The sequence below is a fragment of the Typopeltis vanoorti genome, chromosome 8, assembly GCF_054136105.1.
Source record: "Typopeltis vanoorti isolate ZY-2024b chromosome 8, IOZ_Tvanoo_1.0, whole genome shotgun sequence".
Classification (NCBI taxonomy): domain Eukaryota; kingdom Metazoa; phylum Arthropoda; class Arachnida; order Uropygi; family Thelyphonidae; genus Typopeltis; species Typopeltis vanoorti.
In genome coordinates this window covers 26511168-26526265 of record NC_143556.1, presented here as the reverse complement: position 1 = coordinate 26526265, position 15098 = coordinate 26511168, and positions in this window count along the sequence as shown.

Sequence of the window (15098 nt, the reverse complement as noted above, 5' to 3'; positions counted from 1 at the left end):
GCAATCACACATTCAAATGATTAGCTTTAGGCATGCATCAATAAATTTTTGAGTACCAAATTAAACGAATAAGTAACAAGCATGTGGTGCCAAATCTGCAAAAAAATCATAGGCAACATTCAACAGTGATGATTTCACGTTGATATATGCATCTAATACGCTCCAATCCTGCATATATGAAAAATAATCACAAAATTAAAGATGTAGAAACTGACAACAGTACTATAAACTTCAATCTTTAAAAAACGCTTTTTGAGCTTTACTTAAACGCATTGCACAGGAATATGTATAAATCCTGACTTCAAAAAAATGTATGTTGAAAGGGATGATCCTTAGCTCTTGCGAAACCACATCAAAACATAACCGACAATATCCAGAATCTTAAATAAAAATTGAAATTCGCAATTTTCACCGCCATTTGTTTCGCATCCTATCTTCCTCCGTTATTATTTTATTCACAAAAGCCAAACATGTCCATAAAAAAAAAATTAAATTAAATTAAAAATATATTAACACAACAATTTAACGAGTGATACAGTTCAATTCAGAGTTTAGGCAAGAATCTAAGAATTGTCTGTCAACTATCGTTGTATTATTATTATTATTATTATTATTATTATTATTATTATTTTATTATTATTATTATTATGTAGACGATACAGCTATAGTATATCCATCCATAATAATACAAGCATAGCTCAAACAAATATTCAATATGGCGTAAATTTGCTCACTGAATGGCTCACCAAAAAATCCATAGACTTTAACTTTGATAAGACAAAATGAATAATATTCAGAAATCCACTGAGTCAACCAGTTGATAATATACCAGGAGCTCGATAAAATACGACCTGCCTATAATTCTTTTTATGACAGATTTGACTTTCTTATTGATAAATCAATGTCAGAAAGCGAAATTGTTTCTGGAGTGCAATTTATTTATTTTATTTAGCGTATGATGACACAATGGCCGTGAGGCCCTTTTTACAGGGAATTACGACACCATTTCAATTCCCCCCCCCCTAATTTTATCCGGACTAGGGACTGGCATGGCTGATGAATCGGATCTTAAGTATTCCTGACTGTAATCCGTGTGAGTACCCCCCCCCCCCAGAACAGGCAAACCGGCCTGTTCTGGGGGCCGAAAACCCTGGTTTCCGGGTGAAAAAACTTCCGACCTCCGTATGAAACCGGCTAACTCACCTTTCGTCGAATGAGACCAGATATTACTCACGTCATGGACGGGAATCGAACCTAGGTCTTTCCGAGTAAAGGGCTTTGTACTCTATACCGACTGAGCTACGGAGGCTCTCCAGATTGCAAAACAGTACCAGAATTATTGTCAGTGCAAACTGAACGAAAGCTGGTGACAAGCTTCCCAAATACAAATGTTGCACTTCGAATTTACTTATCAATTTTGGGGAGAAATGCAGAAGGTGAACTAGCATTTTCAACATTACATCCTATAAAAATCATTTGCGATCTGGATTACCTCAGCCAAAATTGTCATCTTTATCAGTACTTTCTATACAAAGTGAAGTATTAAAACAACTGCCCGTTGGCGAAATGATAAGAGAATTTGAGAATAAAAAATACCGTATGAACATGCGCAGTATACATTTGAAAGGTATGAGAGGTAAATCAAATGTAATAACAAAACTAAGGTAGAAATATTACTTAATATTTATTGAACATTACACTATTCAAATCCAAAAAATTCTTCATCAGACTCAATATTGAAAGAATCAGTTGAGTTAAAAATTTAATTTTTAACGCAATTTAATGGTATTTCTTCAGCTTCATAATCATTGTCACCGGACACCACTGCATTCCCATGTGCTTTGATGAAACCATTTCTAACACAGTTTTCAGTTACAGCAGCCCAACTTTCTACAAACCACGTAATTATATCTTTATATGATGTTCTTTTCATCAGCCCTGTATTGTTACATTCATGGATGCCATTCATCATCCAGTCTTCTCACTTAGTCTGCAAATTGTCTTTGAATGGTTTATTTACTGCAAGATCAAAGGGTTGGAGTTTTTTTGTTAAACCATCTGGAATGACAGCCAATTTGGAATGCTTACAATTGTTTTAACTTCTGCTGTTGTGTGTGTGTGTGCCCTACGTGAATCCAACACTAACAAAGATTTGGGGTTGAAAAAATGCCATTTTTCTCTTTTGCCACACATTCTCCAACCAAAATTTCATAACCTCGGAATTTATCCAACCTTTATCATTAGCAGTAACAATAATATCTTTGGAATCACAACTTTTTGGAACAGTCTTTCTTTTGAAAATCATCATCGGTGGCAGTTTGGAACCATCTGCAGTTATGCAGAGAACAACAGTAAAGTTAGATCTTTGGTGCTCTGTTGTAGCAACTGAAACCTGTTTTGCTCCCTTCAGATTCACAGTCCTGGAACTAGGCATGTCAAAACTTATGGGAATCTCATCCATATTCCCAAAGTGACAAGCATCAACCCCACACAAGTTTTCTCTCAGAAACAAACGAAATTTAGCTACTTTCACTTCCCAGTTGCATGGCAAATTTTGTCCAACACTAGTGGAGGAGTACACACTTCAATTGTTTCTCTTCGTAAATCCAAAAACTCATGATGGGCAGCCCTTGAAATCCTTTATCGTTTTGCGCAATTCTTTTTGATTCCTGCAACACATGGACAGTAGATATTCTCATACCTTTAGCTCTTTCACTAACAACCCAATCAAACAGTTTTTCCCTTTTGGTTGGCCACAAGCACTTTCTAAACCTCATAGCACGTTTCCTCTTATGTAAACAGTTCAGCCTTTCGCCATTCACAAACACTACTTTCTCCAACACTGAACAATCTACCAGCTTCACGATTCCCTTTTTGCTTTGATACTTCTACCACTTCAAGCTTGAACTGCACTGTGTAGGATTTTCTCCAAGAAGTACTTCTGTCTTCCATGGGTAATTCAGATCTAATAACAAAATATAAACAAATAATGATTTACTTTATGAAATATTTTAAAACAGGATGTAATTGTAGTCGTAGTAATGTCACAATGCTCCCCAATAATGTGGAAATTTTAAAATTTGGAATTAAAAAAATCAACCACTGCTACTAGCAACACACGTGCTTTTAAAGAATTCCTCCATCCTCTGTCTACTTCCTAACTCTACCACTAGTTGGTGCATGCGCATCATCTATACATCAAAAGGAGTGATGAAAATGTTGGGGGTGCTCATTATCTATCGAAAAATACGGTATATAATTTATTTGCAGATTTAGTTTGTGTTTCATGTGGGAAACCAAAGCAAAGTAGACGGGTGGAAAGAATCTGTTAGTTTTAGAATATATACTAGAACCAGTAATTAAGGGGTATTTGGTTGATATTACTAAAAAGTATGAGGATTATATGTGATCCTACATTAAGGAGACATGAACCATGCTATACAACAATCTCCCAATTAATGCATCATTTTTTTTTTCCTATACCCAAATTCGATTAGTGTGCCTATATACATCTTAAAAATAAATATTACAGATTTTAAAAAAATTCTATCTATACATTTTTTAGCCATAAAAAATATATAGATTGAAAATTTTAAAAAGAACTATTTTAAAAAATTACTCGCCAGGACGAAATAATTTAGTTACCAATTTAAATCATTTTACAAAGTTATTTTTTAATGGCACACTACACTATATTCGAAATTTACTGCCAAAATTTATGCCTTCTACTATAATTACATAGTATTTTACTGATCATATCCTGTGCCTTCTTTGCAAATGTTTTCCTTACTTTTTTTTTTATTTTAAAGTATTTTCCCAACCTTTCATCATGAGTAAAAGAATTGGTGAGCAAAAAAGTGGAAGTGCGAAAATGCTTCAAAAAGTAATCTCATTGGAAGAAAAACTTGAAACAATAAAGAAAAATTAACAAGGCGAGTCGAGAGCAAATACAGGACAAGAACACAAAATGGGTGAATCAACTATAAGAGCAATTTTAAGCAAAGCTGCTGAATACAAAGAGAAAAGTAAGGCTATTTCAAGTTCATGATGCATGCAGACCACTCGAAATCAAAGTCTTATAATCATTGAATTAGAGAGACTGCTTTCTACATGGATCATAGATTGAAACCAAAAACGGATCCTGCTAAACACTGACCTTATTAAATCAAAAGCATTAACTCTCTATGCAATCTTGAAAGAAAGAGCTATCAATGATGGAAAAGAAGAATTCCACGCTAGTATTGGGTGGTTTGAGCTTTTCAAAAAGAGAAATAGCTTACATGATGTTCTACTCACAGGTGAAACTGCAAGTGCAGATAAGGAGGTGGCTGCAAATTATCCTGAGATGTTGAAGAAAATTGTGGAAGAAGGGGACTACCGTAACCAACAAATATTTAATTTTGATGAAACTGGTCTTTTTTGGAAGTGAATACCTTCCAAGACTTTTCTGGCCAAATCAGAGAAATCTTTGCCTGGTTATAAAGTCACAAAGTCGAATGAAATTACTGCTACCAATATGCAAGCTGTTTGGAAGCACATTTTTCTACATTGTGCAAATGATTTTAGAGGCTTTTCAAGTGACTCTAAGTTAATTAAATCTCATTCTGAGAAATTGATCATTTGATATGCTAAATTTAGATGCACAGTGGGAAGATCCTGAAGAATACGAAGAAAATTTAATCACTAACAAGCCCAAACCAATTTCACAGAAACAAATCGAAAATATTTTTCGTGCAACTGAAGTTTTTAAGCAGCAATGCTTTGAGACTGAACCTGGTGAAGAGTGAAGCAGTGAAATTTGCAAAAGAGTAGAATAGTCATTAAGGCCATACCGTTAATTGTATGAAAAAAAGAAACAGAATGCCCGCTAAACTACATTAGCTCAATTCTTTGTTAAGAAGTAGAATAAGAAATTTACTTTCTGAATATGTTTTATTGTCTTTCAGCTTCATGGTTTTCCTTCAACTAGGCCCTGAGACATACCCTAATTCTTTTATTAAAAAATTAAGGGTGAAAAAAGTAATTTGAGGAACGAATTATACTTTTCCCCATAGGTTATTATATTTGATTAGTGCATTTTCAATTAATGCATCTGTTTTAAAGAATGCATTAGGCGCATTAATCGAGGAATTGCTGTATAGCACTTCTCGGTGTTTATGAAACCTATAGTTATCAAGTCGCAATGTAATGTTTGATGGAAATTGTCACAAAAAATCCGACTGCGCGTCGCAACCATATGCCTGGAGGGAAGGAGTGTCTTAGGTTCGATTCCTGTCGACGACTTCAGGAGCATAAAGATCTTCCTCAGCCATAGCCGGTCTTTGGCGTGAACAGCAGGTTTTTTCCGCCAGTTTATCTGGGGTTTTTCATCCTGCAAGCAGGCAAACCGGTCCCGTGAATGAATACACACGGATTACAGTCAGGAATCCACGGGCGAGCAGGAATACTGACCCAGCCATAGGCCTGATTCGTCAGCTATGCCGGTTCCGAGCCCGGATAAAATTTGGAGGGACTGACTGAGATGGTGCCGTACCTCCCCGTAAATAAAAGGGGACCCACGGCCGTGTATCATCATACGATAATAATAATAACCTCCGCATATACTTATATATATTATCCAAAACTCTTTTCCTTTCTTATAATACTTAATAACACTTGCTGCTTTATCTAAGAATTATATTTTCTGCAAACATTTAGAAATTAATAACAATATATGGAAATTTATGAAGTGCATCAAGTATACAAATCATAACACTTGGCATTGTGCTCGTTTTTATAATAATAATAATCACGGCTCGATAAATTATGCAAAACTCTACTCGCCGCACACACAAAGAAAGAAAGAAAATACAAAAATTACTCTCCCAAGATCCCCACCACACACACATTTTTAATGATATGCCTCAATAGGTCAGTAAGGTCAATAAAAGTTTCAGAAAATTATTAATAGTGCTCTACCGTGGTTGGATAAGTCAGTCATATTTTTTTATTATATAAATGGTATTCTGTTTTGTCCGGTCTACAGCTACTCGCCACGGGCGAGTGTATTTGTCGAGCCCTGATAATGAATGAATCTCATTCTTCTTCTTATTATTTTTATTACAATAAAAACCTTGGATTACGATTAGCATTTTTATATGTCAAAGATCGCAATTATTTTTTAGAAATTTGTATTGTCTACGTATTTACTTTTCGCAATGTGCTAATCGGTTTTTAATCAGAATATATATGTACACATAAAAACTTGAAATGTTAAGAATTATATAATATACATTTCTATTATTATTTTTACCAGAAAAATGCACTTCCAAAAATTATCGTTCCTTTACCTGAGGCTTGCTATCTTAGTTTTGAAGCTATTCCAGTACGTTGGCTAACTTCCTGTTACTATGCGCTGTTGGACATTTTTTAAATATTCTGCCATATGAAATTCGTATCCAATAAACGAGCAGTTATTATTACGAAAGCACACGTTAGCTCGTATGTTGATATTCATGACACAAAGCGTTTTTGCCCACGTCTGACCAGTGGTTTTTAAATTTATACATGTAAATAGCGTTGTGAGTATTTTTTTTTTTTTCATAGAAACAAAAAAGTCTAAAACAAAACATTCCTCTATTAGATGTATTTTGTGAAATGTCTGAGCACCTAATAAATTCGTTTTTACATGTTTGTTTCTGTGCTGATGGTATTCCTCAGTTATTATTATTATCACGTGACATTTCCCATTTTCGTCTTAGTTTCGAAATGAGACGGTGCAATTACTCCATTCTAGCTGGGTGGAATTTAATGAAATTAGTACTTAGGATACTGACTAAATATGGTCTGATTTAACAAAATGATTCAAGACGATACTGGTAATTCCATTCTGACTGAACAGAATTTAAGACTTCTACTATAATTTGTCGAGTTATCTCAGTCTTAATTTCATTCGTACCATTTCTCTGGCAAAAATTAAACAAAGCAAAATTATAAAGTGTCTCCTAGCGTAATTGGAAGAATGACGGTATGTGGCGCCCTTCAATTGGAAAAGACCTAAGTTCGATTCCTGTCGTTACGAGAGGAATTTTTATGTGTTTTTTTCAACTGAAGGTGAGTTAGCCGATCCCGTACAGAGATAGCAGTTTTTTTTTTTCTCCCAGAAACTTTGGTTTTTCATCCCGCATACAGACAAATCGGCCTTAAGAACACTCGCAATTTACAGACAGAAATACTAATGGTAGTGGTGGACAGTAGGTGGTGTTGGTGTAGGTGATGATGGTAGTGGCGGTTTTCTGTAGTTGGTGGATTAAGTGGTAGAGATGGAGTGTTGTAGAATGGGTGCCTTCCCTCGATGAGTTTTTGGGACTCCTTCGCGGTGTCACGTAATAATAATAAACGAAAAACTACTCTAGATCAATAATTGTGATAATAAATGATCTCACAGTACAAAAATATAGTTGATCATTTACTCAACTTCCGAGAACGACTCTTAGTTCTCTCCACCTGCCATGAGTTACCAAATTTTAGTCCCAAATACCAGATTTCATTAAATTCCATTCTACAACACTCCATCTCTACCACTTAATCAAAAAGAAGTAATTACTTTATCTCATTTTGAAACTGAGGCGAAAATTGAGATGATAGCAAATTTTCTAAAGAATCTCAAATACCCACAATATAAAATGACCTTACTAGTGTATATAATAAATTTAGTTTAATCCTTTATCCAAGTGTGTGTGCAAACAAACTTTGCACCTGAAAGTATCTTCAGGACTGGGGTAAAGTGATACACTTTAAGGATAAAGGATTAAACTAAATTTATTATAGTCTGACCAACTGAAAAATAAACATTCAACATCTATCTCTAAATCCAGAGTAAAAAATAGAGGAAAGAATATCGAGTGCATGGGAATCATTTAAACAACACCTGAATGATGCGTTATAAGAATGGGTCCCGAGAGTTCGAAGAATAAATAGGAGTCAAATGGATGTGCAATCTTATTAAGCAATAGATTCGTAAGAAAAGGACGATGTGGAAGGAATACCTTGTGCATTAATATGACGTCCGTTATGAACGTTATAAGTAGCCAGCAAGAATAGTCAACTGTTGTACAGAAATCAAAGTCCGAGTATGAAAAGAAACTGGTTCTGCATGCCTAAAGAAAACCCCACAAGAATTCTATCGATATGCTGCAAGTAAAAGAAAGAATGAATATGAAAGAATAACTTCTAAATCCTGATGACGTGAGGGTTTACAGATGCAGAAGAGGTTGTTCAGTTAATGAGTGCCCATTTTGTTAAAAGCCATCAACCTGGAAACATTGGGCTTACTGTTACCTCTTTACTAGATGAAGAAACGCAGGTATATGAGGAAGAGGTATTAGATTAGAGCTGTTGCACAAATTGAATAAGAATTCAGCAATAGAGACTGTTAGGATATCAGCACGTGTGCTAAAAGTGTCCAGCTGAACTGGCCATTCCGTTGATCAGGCTGTTTAATATGAGTCTCAGAACAGGGAAGATTCCACAAGAATGTATAGTAATTACATTGCATAGGGGTGATGTAAAGACCGATGTATCCAACTATCGACCAATTAGTGTCTCAGGAGTGGCGGTGAAGATTTTGGAAAAATTGATCAGGGCTCACATTCAGACAGAAATGGGTTGACAGTGAATCCCTACTTTGCAATGAACAACATGGGTTTACTAAGGGAAGGTCGCGTTTTAGAAACTTGCTCACATTCTATGACAATCTTACCATTGAACTAGACAAGGGCAATGGATACACCACAATACTTTTGGATTTTGCTAAAGCTTTGGACAGAATACAGCATAGTAGACTGTTGCATTGATTGCAGAAAATAGGTTTGGGTTATAGAATATTAGTATGGATAACAGGATGGCTGACTGACAAAAGTGCTATACAGGGGATGTGAGTCTGCAAGATTTAAGGTAACAAGTGGCATATAACAAGTAACAGAGGACCAAGCACAAGGATCGGTGCTTGGTCCTCTGTTATTCAATCTCTACTTTGATATTGAGAAGGATTTGACAAGCGACATACAGCTATTTGCTGATGATGCAAAGATAGGTAGGGTAATCAGGAATGCTGCTGATATGCTGTACTTGCAGAATGATTTGAATAGGCTGGAACTGTGGGAATAGGAAAATGGGTGTCAGTTAACTGTCAGTAAATGTAAAGTCATTGACTTCAGCATGATTAGATATCTAATGTCATGTTATATATTATATATATTGTTGGGATTAGGCTAGAGATCTTGGAGTGTTAATAGATACGAAGTTGAAGTTCAGGGTCCATGTGGCAAAGATTGCAAATACAATTCAAAAGATAATTGCAATGCCAAAACGAACGTTCACATGTAAAGGTAAGGATGTTATTTTGCCTCTTTACAAGATAAGACCTCACTTGGGTCTTATTTTGTATCACTATGTGCATAGGTCTGGTCTCCTGTTTTACATTGTGAATCTGATATATTGCAGAGATTACAAAGGAGTGTTAAAATGATATTAGAATTGTGGAATACTGATTATATAAAGACAGATTGAGAATTTAGAGACTGCTAGCAAACAGAAAAAAGAACTGTGATATGATCGAGGCTTATAAACCTCTGAAACGGTCATACAGAATTTCAATTGATGGAATTTGTCAATTTATGTAGGGTGGGAAAAGAGAGAGAGGGCATCCTTGGAAGTTGAGAATGAGAGCCGCTAAGAAGGGGATGAGGGCTACATTTTTCTCTAAGAGGGCGGTGCACGATTGGAATGCCTTTGGATGTTGTGAGTGCAAGCAGCATGAATGAATTCAAGAAAAAGTATGATAGCTGGCTTGTGGCCTCCCTTAATGAGACCGACTCCCGGGATCTCTTAATATGCAGACGATTCAATTTACATATATGATTATTCAAATTCCTGATATATATATATACTATACTAAAGGAGTGTACAGGATATGATAGTACTACATGAAAAATTTACATCAGTACTAACTTCCTATCTACAATTTTCCTCCAAATTAGTCTGTTAAATATCAACACCCGATATTATCAAATCTTATATTTCTATCTTCTAAGGCACTTTTTACTGTATCAATTCACCTAGATCTTGATTTTCCTCTTGGTATTTTTTCTGCCAACCTGGCAGAGAACACTTGTTTTGCTAATCTTTTCTCGCCAATCTGTTTAAGTGACCATACCACCTGAGTTAGCTTTGCTAATGCATTCCTGGATGCTGACAATATCAAGTTCTTTCCTAATATCCTCGTTTTTAACATATTGCCACTGATGCCATCTGTTCATGCCTATAATCTTTCTCAGGACTCTATCTGCAGTATCTAGTCTTTGGTCAAGTGTTTTACTTCTAACCCAGCTCTCAGATCCATAAGTTAAAATTGGTTTAAATACTGTCTTGTATACAGCTACCGTAATTTAGTGTCTTGGCTAATTTCTCTTATTCCATATACATTTATTCAGTTGACTTCCTACCATACCAGCTTTGTTGATTCTGTTGTCTAAGTCAATATTTAACTTACCATCTTCACTGAAAATTTTGCCTAAATAGCCGAAATGTTTTACTTGTTCTATAAATTCTCCATTCACAATGCAGTTGATATTTTCAATGTTACTGCCTGTTTTCATCTTTGTAATGCTGACGTTCATACCATATCTATTAAAACATTTATTCAATTTAGTCATGGAATCTTGCAGACTTGTAGGGGATTCATTTAGAAGTATAACATCATCCACATAAAGCAAAGAGCTGAGATTAACACCTGCAATTTTGATATCGGGTATAATACCACTTTCCTTCATAATGTGATCCATATAGATAATGAATAAGAGAGGGAATAATGTACATCCTTGTCTGATAGCAGAATTAACATTAAATCATCTTCCTGTACTTCCTTCAATTCTAACTGCTGACTAACAACCAGGACCGGCATTCTCTATAAAGGGACCCGGGTGCAAGAAACCTTTTGGGGCCCTAAAATATTTTTCAAAGGTAAAAATTAAAGGATTCGAAATAAACGTATTGTAAAGCCTCTTACCTGCAAATGATTTTGGCACAGGAAAACAAACAAAAAAAACATTCGAAATATAATATACGTTTCCGCAAATGTGTACCGACTGTGCCCACTCGATCGTGGGGCCTTGCACCCACGAGATGGTCGGCCTTGCTTACAACTCAAATAAAGACGAAGTATTGTTTGGTATAATGCCTCATTAACACCATATAACTGTAGCGTTTGGAACAGCTTCTTGATTGGCACCTTGTCATATGCCTTTTCGAGATCAACAAAACTTAAATATATAGATCTTTGTTATATTCCCATGATTTCTCAACTATCTGTCATAAAGTGAAAATCTGACCCTGACAGCCTCTATTTGGCATGAATCCAGCTGGTTCTTCAAACTTTTATTCCACATTTCTCAACCGTTTCTCAAGTGTACTTGCATATCTTACCAGGAACACTCGGTAATAATGAAATGCCTCTAATTCTCAGTTTTATTTTATATATATATACAGGGTGTTGGGATAAATTTGACAGTTTCGTAAGGAAAAAGAAAATCTTCTTTGTATCTATTAAATTTAATGAATTGACAAAAAACATTACAGGCAGAGTTAATTACAATACTATCAACAAGATTTACTCAAAATAACCACCATTAGCATCGATCACAGCTTCAATTCTGCTTCGGAACCTCGAACAAGCTGATGCTACAGTCTCCCTGGGAAGGGCCGCAAAAACTGTTTTAATTTTATCCATTAACTGGGCTTTTGTATTACTGGAAGTGCGATTGGTGTCTTTTTCAACTGCGCCCCATACAAAATAATCCATGGGGTTAAGGTCTGGGGAGTTTGGAGGCCAAACATTTGGACTGGTGAAGTCGTAGAAATTTTCAGACAACCATTTTTGACTTTTCCCAGAGGTGTGGCAAGGGGCCGAATCCTGCTGCCATACATACGGCCTACCATTGCCTACCCTTGTTATCCAGGGCTTGACTACAGTTAGCAACTCCACGAACAAAGCCCGAATTCCAATGCCAGGGTTCTTCAACACCTGTTCCTGCAGATTTGCGAGGAATTCTGCTGTACGAACGCAATCAGATCGTCTGCTAGGGATCTTTCTTCTTGCTACATCCTCGTAGTCACCATTGCTAGTCTCTAGTTCATGCCTGATTGTTTTTACTGTATTCAGGGAGCATTGGGCAGCAGTCGTAATATCCTTATTTTGATGGCGGGCACGAATCATCATGATACAAGTTATTCTCTTCCATGATTCAGGTGGGTTCCAGCTATCCATCCTTTCTGACATCTTGTATGTGAATGAAGAAGGGTCCAAACTTTTAAATGAAGAGAAGTGTGTGTTAATACATGTAACTTACGGAAAAATATAATTAATTATATGTTAATACATGTAACTTACGGAAAAATATAATTAATTATATGTTAATACATGTAACTTACGGAAAAATATAATTAATTATAAATATGTCAAATTTATCCCGAACACACTGTATATAGGTACTATGAGAGCTCTACACCGAGTATCTGGAATTCGTCCCTCTGTCCTGGTCTTCTGAACTATGCAGTGCAGCTACTGTACGACTTTTATACCTACATACTTGAGCATTTCTGGTCGAATATCATCTACTCCTGTCTTTCCACATTTCAGGCTCTTTCTACTTCAAGTATGGAGAAAAATCAGAACTCCATGTGGACACAGGATGTTAAAGAGGCAGTGAAGGAAAAGAAAGCATATCAAAAGTTTCTGGTAAAAGAGTCAGCTTGTGCTCTTAGAGAATACAGAGACAAATGTAAGAAAGCTAAACACTAAAACTGGCTAAGCAAAAACATAGAAAATAAATATCAAGATATTCTGGAGGTATTCTCTTTAAAGCTTTCTTACATGTTTTCAATATGAAATTCAATTTTATCCTGCTCAAGACTAATGGTGATTACTTAAAAAAAAAAAAAATCAGCTAAAGCCTTTTTATTCCCGTATACGGGAGTAGGCGATGCCATTTAGCCCTATCTAACTTTTGGAGACTGAGTGGGCAGTTCAATCTCCACTGGTACCCATCAGAGATAGATGGCCCAAGGCTATCACTAATTAAGCAGTACACAGTGAAGAGAGACGGCTCAAATGTGCCGCCATCTCGTGGTCCCTAACACAATATATACAGGGTGTTCGGGATAAATTTGACATATTTATAATTAATTATATTTTTCCGTAAGTTACATGTATTAACACACACTTCTCTTCATTTAAAAGTTTGGACCCTTCTTCATTCACATACAAGATGTCAGAAAGGATGGATAGCTGGAACCCACCTGAATCATGGAAGAGAATAACTTGTATCATGATGATTCGTGCCCGCCATCAAAATAAGGATATTACGACTGCTGCCCAATGCTCCCTGAATACAGTAAAAACAATCAGGCATGAACTAGAGACTTGCAATGGTGACTACGAGGATGTAGCAAGAAGAAAGATCCCTAGCAGACGATCTGATTGCGTTCGTACAGCAGAATTCCTCGCAAATCTGCAGGAACAGGTGTTGAAGAACCCTGGCATTGGAATTCGGGCTTTGTTCGTGGAGTTGCTAACTGTAGTCAAGCCCTGGATAACAAGGGTAGCCAATGGTAGGCCGTATGTATGGCAGCAGGATTCGGCCCCTTGCCACACCTCTGGGAAAAGTCAAGAATGGTTGTCTGAAAATTTCTACGACTTCACCAGTCCAAATGTTTGGCCTCCAAACTCCCCAGACCTTAACCCCATGGATTATTTTGTATGGGGCGCAGTTGAAAAAGACACCAATCGCACTTCCAGTAATACAAAAGCCCAGTTAATGGATAAAATTAAAACAGTTTTTGCGGCCCTTCCCAGGGAGACTGTAGCATCAGCTTGTTCGAGGTTCCGAAGCAGAATTGAAGCTGTGATCGATGCTAATGGTGGTTATTTTGAGTAAATCTTGTTGATAGTATTGTAATTAACTCTGCCTGTAATGTTTTTTTGTCAATTCATTAAATTTAATAGATACAAAGATTTTCTTTTTCCTTACGAAACTGTCAAATTTATCCCGAACACCCTGTATATTTAATGTCTGAAAATAATGTGGGTTCCACGGTCGATTTTCTTGAGTTTCCAGGAGGAAAAACCTGCTTGCCCGTGCCAGAGATCGACTAACTCGGGAACCGGTCGAAGAAAGGCTTAGAAAAATTTCCTCTAGTCGCCGACTAGACTCGAAATCAAGTCTTCCTTCGTGCGGCCAAGCGCCGTGGTGTGCAAACGCCACAGGAGCCTGTGTAGCTCAGTGGTGATTACTTCCAATTTCAAATCCTCTGCACCAGTTAGAAAACATCTATCAACAATAACATTGTCAATGAGGCTTTTATTCCATGCCTCATCTTTCCATGTGAATTTGTACACATTTTTATGTTAGAACATTGTGTTACTAATAACCAGTCCATGTCCTGAGCAGAAATCCAACAGGTATTTGCCATTATTAGCTTTGCTCTTTTCTCCAAATTTTCCCAAAATATTTTGTCTGACAATCATTTCCTACTCTATTTAGATTCCCAACAAGAACCAACTTTTCCTTTTTCATTGTGTCAGTTGCTTTCTCTAAAGCCTCAAAAAATTCCTCCATTTCTACCTTAGTGGAACCTTCTGTGGGACCATAGGCACAAATAAGTCTCATTGTCCAGTTCCCCATTTTCATATCTGCCCACATCACTCTACTTAAGACTGCCATTCGAGATTAGACTAGTGTTTAGTTTTGAATACAATGGCTACTCTTTTCCTTGATTGTCATTGCCTGAACATAGCATTTTGTATTTATTGCTCAGAAAGAAAAGATTTCACCAGTTTTGTCTTTTTTTGTTTCAGTCACCCCTATTATGTCAATCTGATACTTATCCAATTCCTCAGCTAGCTCCATTTCTTTGCCATTCAGGCTTATGTTAATAGTACCAATCTTGAACTTTGGTGATGTTGAGTTGGGGTTAGTTTTAGGATTGTTCCAGTAACCGACTTTTTACTGTTCATCTTATTGAGTCAGGTTAGACTTGTCTAACCGGGCGATGCACCAGCC